This window comes from Macrobrachium nipponense, chromosome 1 (genome assembly GCF_015104395.2).
Source record: "Macrobrachium nipponense isolate FS-2020 chromosome 1, ASM1510439v2, whole genome shotgun sequence".
NCBI lineage: Eukaryota > Metazoa > Arthropoda > Malacostraca > Decapoda > Palaemonidae > Macrobrachium > Macrobrachium nipponense.
Window position 1 is genome coordinate 170,977,526 of NC_087200.1, and position 13,074 is coordinate 170,990,599.

Here is a 13,074-nt window from a genome sequence, read left to right on the forward strand (position 1 = left end):
GATTGAGGGGATTTCTTACGTGAATGAATAAACGTTGCATTCGTTTTGCCTTACTATGTTCAACAGAGTTATTACTCTTAATCCTTTCGGTGCTCGTTACCGCACGGTATGGAACTACGAGTCTACCCGCAACATTGCACTTTTATTTGTTTGCTCTCCTGCTTAGGCAAAGCGCAGCCTTATTTAGGGAAGTAAGCATACTCGGGAGGGAATGGATGAGCTTGCTGGGGACCATTTCCTTCTGAAGAAGTTTGTTTCCCGAATAGACTGCAATTCAGACCACAGTTTTTTCCTACCGGGAAAACTGAAATATTATTCAAGATCTAGCAATGATCTGAACATCTCTCAGTGAGTCTATCACATGAGGTGATAGAAAGAAGGTGCCGGACATCTGGATAGGGTTTCAGATGTCCTGGATCTTAATCTGAAAGAAGTAAAAGCGATTCGGTAGTCCCTCCAGTCCTCGAAACGAGTTTTTGGGAACAGTGGTCCAGATCAACTCTGATATTCCACAGCTCTCTCATATCTTAAGAAGTATCTTCTCTCGGTCCTTGTTCGAGTTTACGAGAAAGAGCCTATTTATAACAACAGGCGTAAAATGTAACGATCCTCTACAGGTTCGTTACAGGATTGCAAAAGTCCGTACGAATCGTCTCGATCGACGCAGCAATTATTCACTTCCGAGTGGAATCTTTCTTTAGAAGTAAGTTGAGAGTTGTGTAGGACTTTAGGGACGCCCCTTTCATTCTTCTCTTCGATATGTTGATGGACGAAGAGGCGGCTTCTTCTCTGCTCCTTATTCTCGATCCGGGATCGGTACCCATTAAACGCCATCCTATGATATTGAACGGGGATGGATGTTTAGTCTCTTTTCCCTTTTTCAATCGCTTAGGAAATGTAATAAGAGGATTTATGACGTCACAGGGAGCGACAATGACGCTGATCGCCCCATGTTGGCCTTCAGAATCCTGGATTCACAGAGGTCACATATTTCCTAGTTCACTTTCCAAGGACCTTTTCCGAGAGAGTCGGTCTACTCTAACTCGAAAGGTACCTATAACCCTCTCCGCTCTGAGTCTGACTACGTTCAGACTATCGAGAGGGTTGACAGGATAAGATTCCGTCTTCCTTTTCCGTCTGAAGAATGGGATAAGCTGGCAGTCACAACTATTAAAGAATATGCAAATATGTTGTTGACGCCTTTGGGCTCAGAGATTTGCGTCTGTCAAACAACAAAGCCCTTCACGATTTTTGAGTTCTGTGGAATCTCGAAACTCGCTCACCATCTACTTTTTGTCCTCACCTGTTTTCTCGGAGTCAGACACTCGTGCGAGATCAGGCGACATATAGTAGCCCTGAGTTTCTTGTTGGACGAAGTCAGTTGCGTTTATACACCCCCGATGATCGTGTAACATGAGACCAGGTTGGACTGTCAGGCATTCTTCCTTCGGGACTGAATCGCCTTTTTGCTCCTCGCTCCTTTCTCCTGGCACCAGAAGCTCGAGTCAGTTGATTCGCTGACGACGTTGGGTTGCGTTGATACACCCCCAAGGTTTGCTTAGATTGAATCGCCCAGGCAGTCCAGACACTCATTCTTCAGCGAAGAATAGTGCCTTATGGTCTTCAGGGTACAGCCTTGCTGTCCTTGATTCGTCTGACTGAGTCAACTGGTCGGTCACCTGACTTTAGTACAGACGGACTGACTGTGCATGTCCAGATCGAAGCTTTCAATATGGAACTTAGACGTAGTCTGAAGTTCTTGATGTTAAAGCATTCGAACCTCTCCTACCTGTTAACTTTTTGCATGTGATCAGGAAGGCCTTCTTATAACCACCATAGATACGACAAAGAGGGTTAGTGAAATTTAAGCCATCGTCACAAGTTTGGCTTTAGAGAAGACAAGGCGGTGTGCTCTCTAAGCCTTCCGTTGTGGCCTAAGAATGGAAACCCGTTTTGTCCTTGGGCCAGAAGCTTGGAAGCAAGGATGGCACAAGTTAGTGGGCAGGAGCCAGAGAGAGTTCCTGTGCCCTGTCGGGTCTCTCAAGTTTTATCTACATAAAAACTCAAGAAAGTCGAAGTCATTCGGGCAATCTGCAGTGTTCGAAAAAGACCAGACTTGCCCATATCGAAGAACAGCCTGGCTTTAGTGTTAAGGAGTTCTTTCAAAAATGCTCCTTCATTGTGTTTGCACAAAGATTTGAAATCTTTTTATCTAAATGCTCACGATGGTGAGGGCGCGGCCTCGGAAGCATTTCAACAGAGCATGGCACTCAGTAACATCCTGAGTACCATGTTTTAGCGAAGCAACTCTGTGTTCACTTCACACTACCCTGCGAGATGTGAAGATGGCATATGAGATCTGCTGCTCGCTAGGGCCATACGTGGTCTGCGACACAATCTTGGGGGCCAAGAAGTACCACTCATCCTATCCTGTAGAAAATGGTTAGGAAGAGCTCTTAATTTAGTTGATGAGTCGCCGACAACGGCGACTTCTTAACTCTTAAGCCTTAGTTGAAACACCTTAACTTTGGCTAGGTTGGTCAGGTGGTGATATATATATATATATATTTTATTTTACTTCTTAGCCTCATGGTATGGTCAATATGGTCTAGTCACGTCGTGGTCTCGCCCCTGTTGACAGATCATCTGGAGTGCACCAGCTATTCTATAGGTCTCTACCTCGCTGGCAACTCTAGTAGCACAAGCAGACTTACGTGGCAGTAACCACGAAGCCAGCTATGCTCACAGGTGGAACCAAGATGTAAATCATCTGCATGCATTTGTTTCCCAAAATCCTTCTATTCTGTCCCTTCCCACCTCCAAAGGTGGGATTCAGCTATATATATATCTGACAGGTAAGTTTCATGAACAAAATGATATTGTTATGATACAATAAAGTTTGTTCATACTTACTGGCAGATATATATAACTCAAGATACCCACCCACCTCCCCTCAGGGGGACAGTGGAAATAAAAATTATGAATAGAAAATGGGAATGGTTCCTGATACCCGCCTCCCAGCGGCGGGAATGGGTACTAACCACCTGGCCGACCACTGCGTGTGTCGGAAGTTTTTAAAATTCTGTCGGACTTCAGAAAATACAGCTATATATATATCTGCCAGGTAAGTATGAACAAACTTTATTGTATCATAACAATATCATTTTTGGAGTCATATTTCTTCCGTCGGATCGGCGTTGTAACCCTAGAACATGTGTTTTAGGCCTGGAAATATAATTTACTGGGGTGTTTTTGGAGGGCTTGGAACGGATTAGCCATTTTACATGTAAAATGTGTTCCAAGATACGAAAAACTCATAATACAAAGGCCACCTCGGAACAGATTAATTTCGTGTCTCGAGGTACCACTGTATCTATTTGTACTATATATACATATTGGAGCAATTTTATTATTATTGCATTACTATGACAATTAGAATTCATGGAAACACTTTGTAAATGCATCAGCATATGTGTGAAGCTCCACTAAATTGGCAACAATGACGTTTTTCTGTCGTCTGCTCGTATTTACTTTAGAAATATCTGTAATTTTTCGGGGTTAATTTGGTTGCTAAAAATAGATAATGGACATGAATTAAATCAACATTTTGAAATAACAAAGTAAATTTAAACTAAATAATGAGTAAAGTAAACAATTAAGGGAATAAAGCTTTGCACCTCATAGATCGTGTAGTTGTGTGGTGCCCGCAACTGTGTTTGTGGAGTGAGTGTTAAGGAACCAGGAACCACAATGTAGTTCAAGTGCATTTAGAGTGAATTAAGACCAAAATATGTATAATTACAATCAAATAAGCACTGTGGAGTTTCAGTTGTGATGGCAGTAAGGATAAAACCACCGATTAAAAAGTAAAAATGAATTTCAGTTCAAACCATGACCCCGGGAATAAGAAGTTTCATACTTTCACTAATATAGGCAACAAAATGTTGTTTTATTGTGCTGATTACAGCTGCAATCTTGAGTAAGATTAACAAATGTTACATATATACACTAACATTGTTCAAATGAGTGCTGGGAAGGCTGGGAAAGATGTTGGATCTTTGGCGGTTATGAACGGCACCTCAGTCGATGGGCGCCATGTTGGATTTAAAAACTGCCTTGAAAAGATATTTTACGAAGACCTCACATGCTTATTTTAGTTTGTATGGCCCTTTCATATATCACATTATGTTGATGAAACTTCAATCTTTTGAATGGTATGCTTAAAGATGTAATTGTATTCTTGTTTCACCAATTACTTATCGAGTAAATAAGGCTGATCCACTCGATGACGATGGGTCCACTGCAGTGTTTCCCCCTGGGGAAACAACCGACTGGACTAGCTGATCCAGTTCCCACTGCATGTGGATCCACCCTCTGAAAAAGTACTTTAACACGTCCTGACACCGGAAATGGGCACCAGTCACGAGTCATTAGTGGTGAGAGCAACAGCTTGAGACCTCTACTCTCCTTTCGAAGTAAGTATTTTCTCCAAAGTTAGAAATTAAGGACATATTTTAATATTAAACTGAGGTTAATGAAAGTCTAGCCATGCGCAGTGCAAACATTCTTCCATGACACTTTTGAAATATTTACTTAAAACCAAAAATTTAGAAGAAAACACCAAAAATTTAGAAGATTGAAGCCATCTCGATGTTTGCGGAGTCACTTGTCAATAAACTTTCCATTCCATGTGCTAAATCCGTGCACCACTTGTACCCATAGCCACTAAGGCACTTTCTTCTCAACAATCGTAGACAATGACGATGTCCGTCTGGGATCCAAGGAAACTCACGATTTTCCGGTAGAGAGAAAAAGAAGCGTGCACTAGGTAATTATTTAAATAAATAAACATCAGTATAAGTCATGAATTGCACAAATATTTTACATATTCATGATTATTAATTTGAAAATAGTATTCGTTGTTGAAAAAGTAACTAGATTCCTGACCCAAATATCAACAGTTTTGCTGTGAACAGTGCCTACGGTGTTGTTTATCAGTGTTGCCAATTGGTATGTGTTTACCTTCCAAACTGGGTATAAGAATTACACAAAACCTGGGAAATAAGTGAAATTAGCGTATCTATTTGTACTATATATGCATAGAGCAATTTTATCATTATTGCGTTACTGTGACAACTAGAATTCATGGAAACGGTTTGTAAATCCATCGGCATATGTGTGAAGCTCCACTAAATTGGCAACGATGAAATTTTGCTGTCGTCTGCTCAGTGATGACAAGGCTAGAAATATTGGGTTGTATCTAATTTAGATATATCTGTAATTTTTCGGGGTTAATATGGTTGCAAAAAAGGGATAATAGACATGAATTAAAATAAACATTTTGTTCATGAAACTTACCTGTCAGATATATATATAGCTGTATTTTCTGAAGTCCGACAGAATTTTAAAAACTTCCGACACACGCAGTGGTCGGCCAGGTGGTTTAGTACCCATTCGCCGCTGGGGCGGGGGTATCAGGAACCATTCCCATTTTCTATTCATAATTTTTCTGTCGCTGGTGCGGTGCGAAAACACCTGTTTTCAGTACCTCCGTCTTAGGATTTTGGAAACTTCATTGCCCTAAGTATCCTAATTGTCTTTTGATTTATTTACTTGGATTTGTGGCTAGGCATACGCTATCTTAAATTGATTTGAATTTGATTCATTTTTGCATAAAATATCTGAATCTAGTTAGGCTAGTTTCAGACGGGGTTGTCTGCAAAGATAGGGTGTGGCTACCGAAAGCTTCGGTAGATCCGCACTTGGTATGTACGAGGGGTATGGGTCTTGCTTCTTTGTTGAGATTTGTCATGTAAGGAGTGTGAGACTTTGTCTATTCCGTATGGAAGACGTATGATTCGTATGTACGCAATTAATCAGTAAACATGTCTAATTCCGTAAGGAAGACGTATGATTCGTATGTACGCAATTAATCAGTAACAAAAGTCAGGGTAGTGAACCTGCTAACCTTCCTGTAGACTTTATTTTGCCTAACCCTGTAGTATGGCCTACGGGCTATGAATATGTCTACAGAGGGTGCTCGCTCTCCTTCATTGCTGTGAAGTGCTACTTCTGTAATTGTTACTCATAACCCTGCAGTGTTGCCTTCGGGCCCTAAGCAGTGTCTGTAGAGGAATTGCCCTTTCTCTGATACTCTTTCGATTCGTATCTTAGAATCGAAAGTGCTTGCTTTAGAGAGTAAAAGTGAAGTGCAGAAGTGCAGTGATACCCCTTGTGTAGTGGAGGGTGCGTCAGATCGGCCTCGTTTCGCCTCTAGGCCGGGACCTCTGCTTGACTCCCAGGACCCGGGGAGGGAGCATGTCGAAAGCTAAGGAGGGTTACAAGGAACCCCCCACCGATCTGGCGTGCCGTTCGGCAGTTTCTGAAAATGAAAATCCCCAGGGACTGCCAAAGTGCGAGCGCGGGTGCACGAATCCTGAAAGATTGCTTCTCGTCCTCCGAAGCGTACCTCCCCATGCAGGGGTTGGAGCTTTCGGAAGGACTCGCGCCCCCTCTAAATAGAAGCTTTATAGAAAAGGACGCTTCACGTCCTCTCTCGTTATGCGTTTTTTTTTCAGTGAGAAGTAAGAAGGCGAACGTCGCCTGAACTCGTGTCCGTCTTTCCACCGAGAAATACGTAAGAGAAGTCATATAGCAGGAAGCTTTTGAGAGCGGACGCCCGGGACGCCTCGGATGGACTCCAGGCGCGCGGGGTGCACGCCAAGTGGCGCGCCAGTGGACGCCAGTGCGCGCCAGTGGACGCCAAGTGCGCGCCAGTGGACGCGAGCGCGCTCCAGTGGACGCCGAGCGCGCTCCAGTGACGCCGAGCGTGCACCAGCGCACGCCAGGTGTGTCGCCTGGCTGAACGTTTCTGTTGAACTCTTCAAGCTCTTGTTTCAGATATGGGCCTAAAGAATGTTTATCTCTACCTCCGGTGATACCTTCTACCTCACCTGCAAAGAATGTGAAGTAGGCAGTGCTTCGGAGGAAGTTTAAAGTGAACAGACAACTTCTTCTTCGAAACCCAGCAAGACATCGGGTTTCGTGAATTCAAGAGGTCTCTGTCAATTAATATTGCTTTTCGCATAGGTGGATGGAGTTAAGGAAAGCTCAAGGGAAGATCTCGTTTGCTCTACCGCAACCTTTGCCATTCTGCCAATAAATTTAAGTTGCCACTACCGCAGTCAAGACTTTGCGATAAGGCAGTTACGGGTTATGTAAGGCTCGATGTCCTGCACGTCAGGACTCTCGGCAACGTTCAGTGGGATTCTTGCAAAGGCACTCATCAAAAGGACGCTCTTCAGGAAAGCGCAAGACAGGACTTCCTTTGCCATACTGCCAATAAATTTTAAGCTTTAGCAGGCATTAGTTGTGATACGGGAGAGGAAGCTGGTTGGAGAGTTTCTTCCTCTTCCCAGGATAATTTTGCAAGCTTTTTAGCCCATCTGAAAGGGTTTTTCAGATGATTAGAATTTTTGTTAGTTTCTAGTCGGGACTACGCTGCCGAATTGAACATCGTCGTTCTACCTGCCGTAAGCCCAGTCTCTTAACAGGATTCTTGCCCCTTCCTCGTTTGAGACGGGAATCGAAAAAAAAAAAAAAAAAAAAAAAAAAAAAATTAAATGCTTGACTCCCTGGATTACGTTTTGTCAATTCAGTGACTTTCCCCCATTGACAATATACTTTCGTTTTGTCAAGTAAGTGGGTATCCCCTCATTGACAAAATATCTCTTTGTCCCGTAAATGGGTTAGTTCTCATTGACAAACATCTCATTAACTTGATATTGCGTAAGCGAATAAGCTCTTATTGACAAGATTCGGAAGAGCTCTCATTCGTCATTCGCAGACTCGTACAAGAAATAGACTTGTAGACTACGTCAATGAACGCTTATGTCCAGTAACATAAGAAGCTTGAGCTGACTGCTTCGATTCTCTTAAGTTTTGTTCATGAAACTTGCCTGTCAGATATGTATGTAGCTGTATTTCCGAATTCAGCTATATATAGTCTGCCAGGTAAGTATGAACAAACTTTATTGTGATATAATTTCATATTTTGCCTTGCGTTATTTTACTTCTGGTTGGTTCAAGTCATATACGCTTGCTGTAGTTACCTCTTCGGCACTGGCAACCGAGAGGTCTATTTGTCTATTTAAGACATTTAATTTTCGTTTACTCCCTGCAGCCTTCCAGGAGTTTCCGATTTATCTTTTTACCGTTGTATGGTAGTGTTCTGACGACACAAAACGCATCTATATATTTAGCGTTTTCTGTTTCGCTTAAATATACCAGCTTGAGAGTCTTTCTGCTCAAAAAATAACGGACCTATTTCTTCGTAGAATAGGGTAGCTGGCAACCCAGACATAAAGTTAAGAGACGACGTTCGTAAGCTGCTGGCTGCTGCTGTCACCAGGGTTGCCGAAATGCAGAATTTTCTGGGTTTATGCAGAATAAAAAACTCTACGGAGGGTGATCTCGCATTTCAGTGCAGACGAAGATTCGTAGTCTTCGTCTATGCAGAAAAAATTCGCCACTTTCAAGTTACTTACATTTTTTTAAAATTACTTACAAATTTCGTACATTATTAAATTACAAAATTATTGTAAGCTTGCCTGTTGAAAATAAAATATGTCAAACTGGCTGCGTTTTTAGCTGAGGACAATATTGCTTTCAATGCTTCGATAATTTGATTGAGGTATTAAAGATATATTCCCAGACTCTTTAATAGCCCAGAAAAATGTCTTAAAAAGATCGAAGGCCACACGCGTCGTTTAATTAAGGAAATTGGAAATGATATCACAGGAAGTGATTGTAGCTTTAAAGTCCAATAAATTTTCTATTATGATAGATGAGAAAACAGATATTTAGCACAGAAAAGACTTGTGCAGTAATAGTTCAATATTTCGACAAGACCAAAGGATCCATAGAGACACGATTACTTGAGCTACTATTATAACACAGGCAACAGTGAAGATGAGGGATCAACGGGGCAACATATGTATAATCTTAGTTACCTATTTTAATGAACACCAAATCCCCCTTGAAAATTTAGTAGGATTTGCAGCAGATGGTGCGAGCAATATAATGAGGGTTAATAATTAAAAAACAAACAAAAAAACAAAAATAATTCAATGGCAAGTAGACTTAGAAATGCGCACCTGGTATCACTGTAGTAAGATGTATTTGTCATTCAGCTTATTTATGTGCATCACAAGCTGCAAAAACTCTTCCTCGTGTTAGTGAAGACTTGATTAGAAAGATCTATTACCTATTTCTCTCACAGTGTAAGAATTTCAAACATTTTGTTATTTGAAATCACACAAATTACTTCATGTTTCACTTCAAGGTGGCTTTCGCTGCATGAAGCTGTTGCTCGAGTGTTAGAGCAGAGGAATGCCCTCTCTCTTTACTTTAGGCTATCAACATCGACGCTGATCTCCGACAGCCTTCAAGATCCTGCTGTCCATTTGTATTATTGATTTATCAATAATTTCTTAATAAAATAACCGCTTTTAATCTAACATTCCAAAAAAAGGACCCTACCATTCACTTACTCTATGACAGATGTAAAGTCCTCTAACTTGATATCTTGAGATACTATTACAACCATGACAGACTCAAATAGACCCATCAAATGAGGAGCATTTCGTCTCATACATCAAGTTACCTTGGTGCAAGTGCAACGCGTTAAATTTACAAAAAACCTCACATCAGGTAACAAACAGAAAATTAATAGATGATGTCCGTATACGCTGCAGACAATTCATGATAACAGCAGCCGTCCAGATAAGAATGACGTTACCCTTTGACTCGCACTTACTTAGACTTTGCAATGCATTGTCAGTATCCAACTGCATTAGTAAGGATGTTTTGATGAAGACTCTATCGTTATCTACATTAGCTTCATAAGTACCTCGGATATACTCAGGGCGGGGATCTGCAGAAGTTAGATGATGAATGGCGCAACATTCATAACATCTCTTTTCCCTACTGATATAAGAACAAAAAAAAATAATCCACAAGATTTTTTCCGTTAATTGTCTCATCTAAGAGATGCTGATGATGCGATGATTTTTAAAGTTCTTCCAGATTATGTTTTTCAACATCTTGGCACTACCGACTTCCAACGCTGATGCAGAGGATTTTCTCTAAAGTGAACCTGAATAAAACCAAGACTATAAATAAGCTGCTGACTTCCACTCAGGCAGCGTTGGTGCTCGTATCCGAACAGGTAAAAAGCTGTGGAGAATACCTGAATTTTGATCCTAATCATGTTATGATTAAGGCAATAAAAAGATCCCAAAATTTACCAGATGAGGATAACCAAGAGTGTAATTCACTGTGTTATGTCTTCTGTATTTCTTCGACAGTGCAATAACCCACTAAGTAATGTAGAATGTTTAATGACTGTGCAGTGCAATAGCATACTGTATTGTTACTTTGCAAATAGTATTTATATATATGGTATAAATAAATTAGGAATCCTGTAATTGTTTTGCTTTAGTTCTTAGGTTTGTTTATATATGTATATACGTATATACGTATATATATATATATATATATATATATATTATATATATATATATATATATATATATATATATATATATATGTGTGTGTGTGTGTGGTGTGTGTGTGTGTGTGTTTCTTAATTACTTTTGTAAATTTACATATAAACGAATTAAAATATGTATATTTTGTACTCCTAAAAATTTGTATGACGAAGTTAATAAATGTCACATAATAAAAATAATCCGGTGTGCAGCATCATGAATAACAACCAAGAAACACACCAGAAAGGTTGCAATGGAAAATACATGACAAACTTTTGTTGGTGGGATTCTTTGGTTACTACTCACAGATATTTGAAATGAGTGGTGTTAAAAATAACAAAGAAATATTTCGGTTATCCCTCTTGTTTTAGAAAACAACTGCTTAAGTGTGCCCTTTCACTATTTAAGAAAACAGTGCAGAATGCCTCACGCAGAATGAACGGCAACACTGGCTTCCAACCGAGCCAGTAAACAGATCGGGCGCTGTCATGCGCGGTAGGTTACGTCTCTCTCTCCTGCGGGATTGACTGACTAACCGTATCTCTGTGCTGGCGGTTACGTCTCTCCTGCGGGATTGACTGACTAACTGTATACTCTTGCCCTACAATCACGGACTTTAGCCTAAGATTGAGGGGATTTCTTACGTGAATGAATAAACGTTGCATTCGTTTTGCCTTACTATGTTCAACAGAGTTATCTCTTAATCCTTTCGGTGCTCGTTACCGCACGGTATAGAACTACGAGTCTACCGCAACATTGCACTTTTATATGCTCTCCTGCTTAGGCAAAGCGCAGCCTTATTAGGGAAGTAAGCATACTCGGGGAGGGAATGGATGAGCTTGCTGGGGGACCATTTCCTTCCTGAAGAAGTTGTTTCCCCGAATAGACTGCAATTCAGACCACAGTTTTCTCCTACCGGGAAACTGAAATATTATTCAAGATCTAGGAATGATTCTGAACATCTCTCAGTGCGTTTATCACCTGAGGTGATAGAAAGAAGGTGCCGGACATCTGGATAGGGTTGTTTCAGATGTCTTGGATCTAATCTGAAAGAAGTAAAAGCGATTCGGTAGTCCCTCCAGTCCTCGTAACGAGTTTTAGGAACCAGTGGTCCAGATCAACTCTGATATTCCACAGCTCTCTCATATCTTAAGAAGTATCTTCTCGGTCCCTGTTCGAGTTTACGAGAAAGCCTATTATAACAACAGGCGTAGAATGTAACGATCCTCTAGAGGTTCGTTACAGGATTGCAAAAGTCCGTACGAATCGTCTAGATCGACGGCAGCAACTATTGACTTCCGAGTGGAATCTTTCTTTAGAAGTAAGTTGAGAGTTGTGGGAGACTTTAGGGACGCCCTTTCATTCTTCTATTCGATATGTTGAGGACGAAGAGGCTTCTTCTTTTCTGCTCCCTTATTCTCGATCCGGGATCGGTACCATTAAACGCCATCCTATGATATTGAACGGGGATGGATATTTAGTCTCTTTCCCCTTTTTTCAATCTCTTAGGAAATGTAATAAGAGGATTTATGACGTCACAGGGAGCGACAATGACGCTGATCGCCCCATGTTGGCCTTCAGGATCCTGGATTCACAGAGGTCACATACTTCCTAGTTCACTTTCCAAGGGCCTTTTCCGAGAGAGTCGGTCTACTCTAACTCGAAAGGTACCTATAACTATATACATCTCCGCTCTGAGTCTGACTACGTTCAGGCTATCGAGATGTTGACAGGAATAAGATTACCGTCTTCCATTTCCGTCTGAAGAATGGGATAAGCTGGCAGTCACAACTATTAAAGAATACGCAAATAGTTGTTGACGGCCTTTGGGCTCAGAGATTTGCGTCTGTCAAACAACAAAGCCCTTCACGATCTTTGAGTTCTGTGGAATCTCGAACCTCGCTCATCATCTACTTTTTGTCTCACCTGTTTTCTCGGAGTCAGACACTCTGTGCGAGATCAGGCGACATATAGTAGCCCTGAGTTTCTTGTTGACGAAGTCGGTTGCGTTTATATACACCCCTGATGATCGTGTAACATGAGACCAGGTTGGACTGTCAGGCATTCTTCCTTCGGGACTGAATCGCCTTTTGCTCCTCGCTCCTTTCTCCTGGACCAGAAGCTCGAGTCAGGAGTTGATTCGCTGACGACGTTGGGTTGCGTTGATACACCCCCAAGGTTTGCTTAGATTGAATCGCCCAGGCAGTCCAGACACTCATCCTTCAGCGAAGAATAGTGGCCTTATGGTCTTCAGGGTACAGCCTTGCTGTCCTTGATTCGTCTGACTGGTCAACTGGTCGGTCACCTGACTTTAGTACAGACGGACTGACTGTGCATGTCCAGATCGAAGCTTTCAATATGGAACTTAGACGTAGTCTGAAGTTCTTGATGTCAAAGCATTCGAACCTCTCCTACCTGTTAACTTCTTGCATGTTGATCAGGAAGGCCTTCTTCTAACCACCCTAGATACGACAAAGAGGGTTAGTGAGATTTTAAGCCATCGTCACAAGTTTTGGCTTTAGAG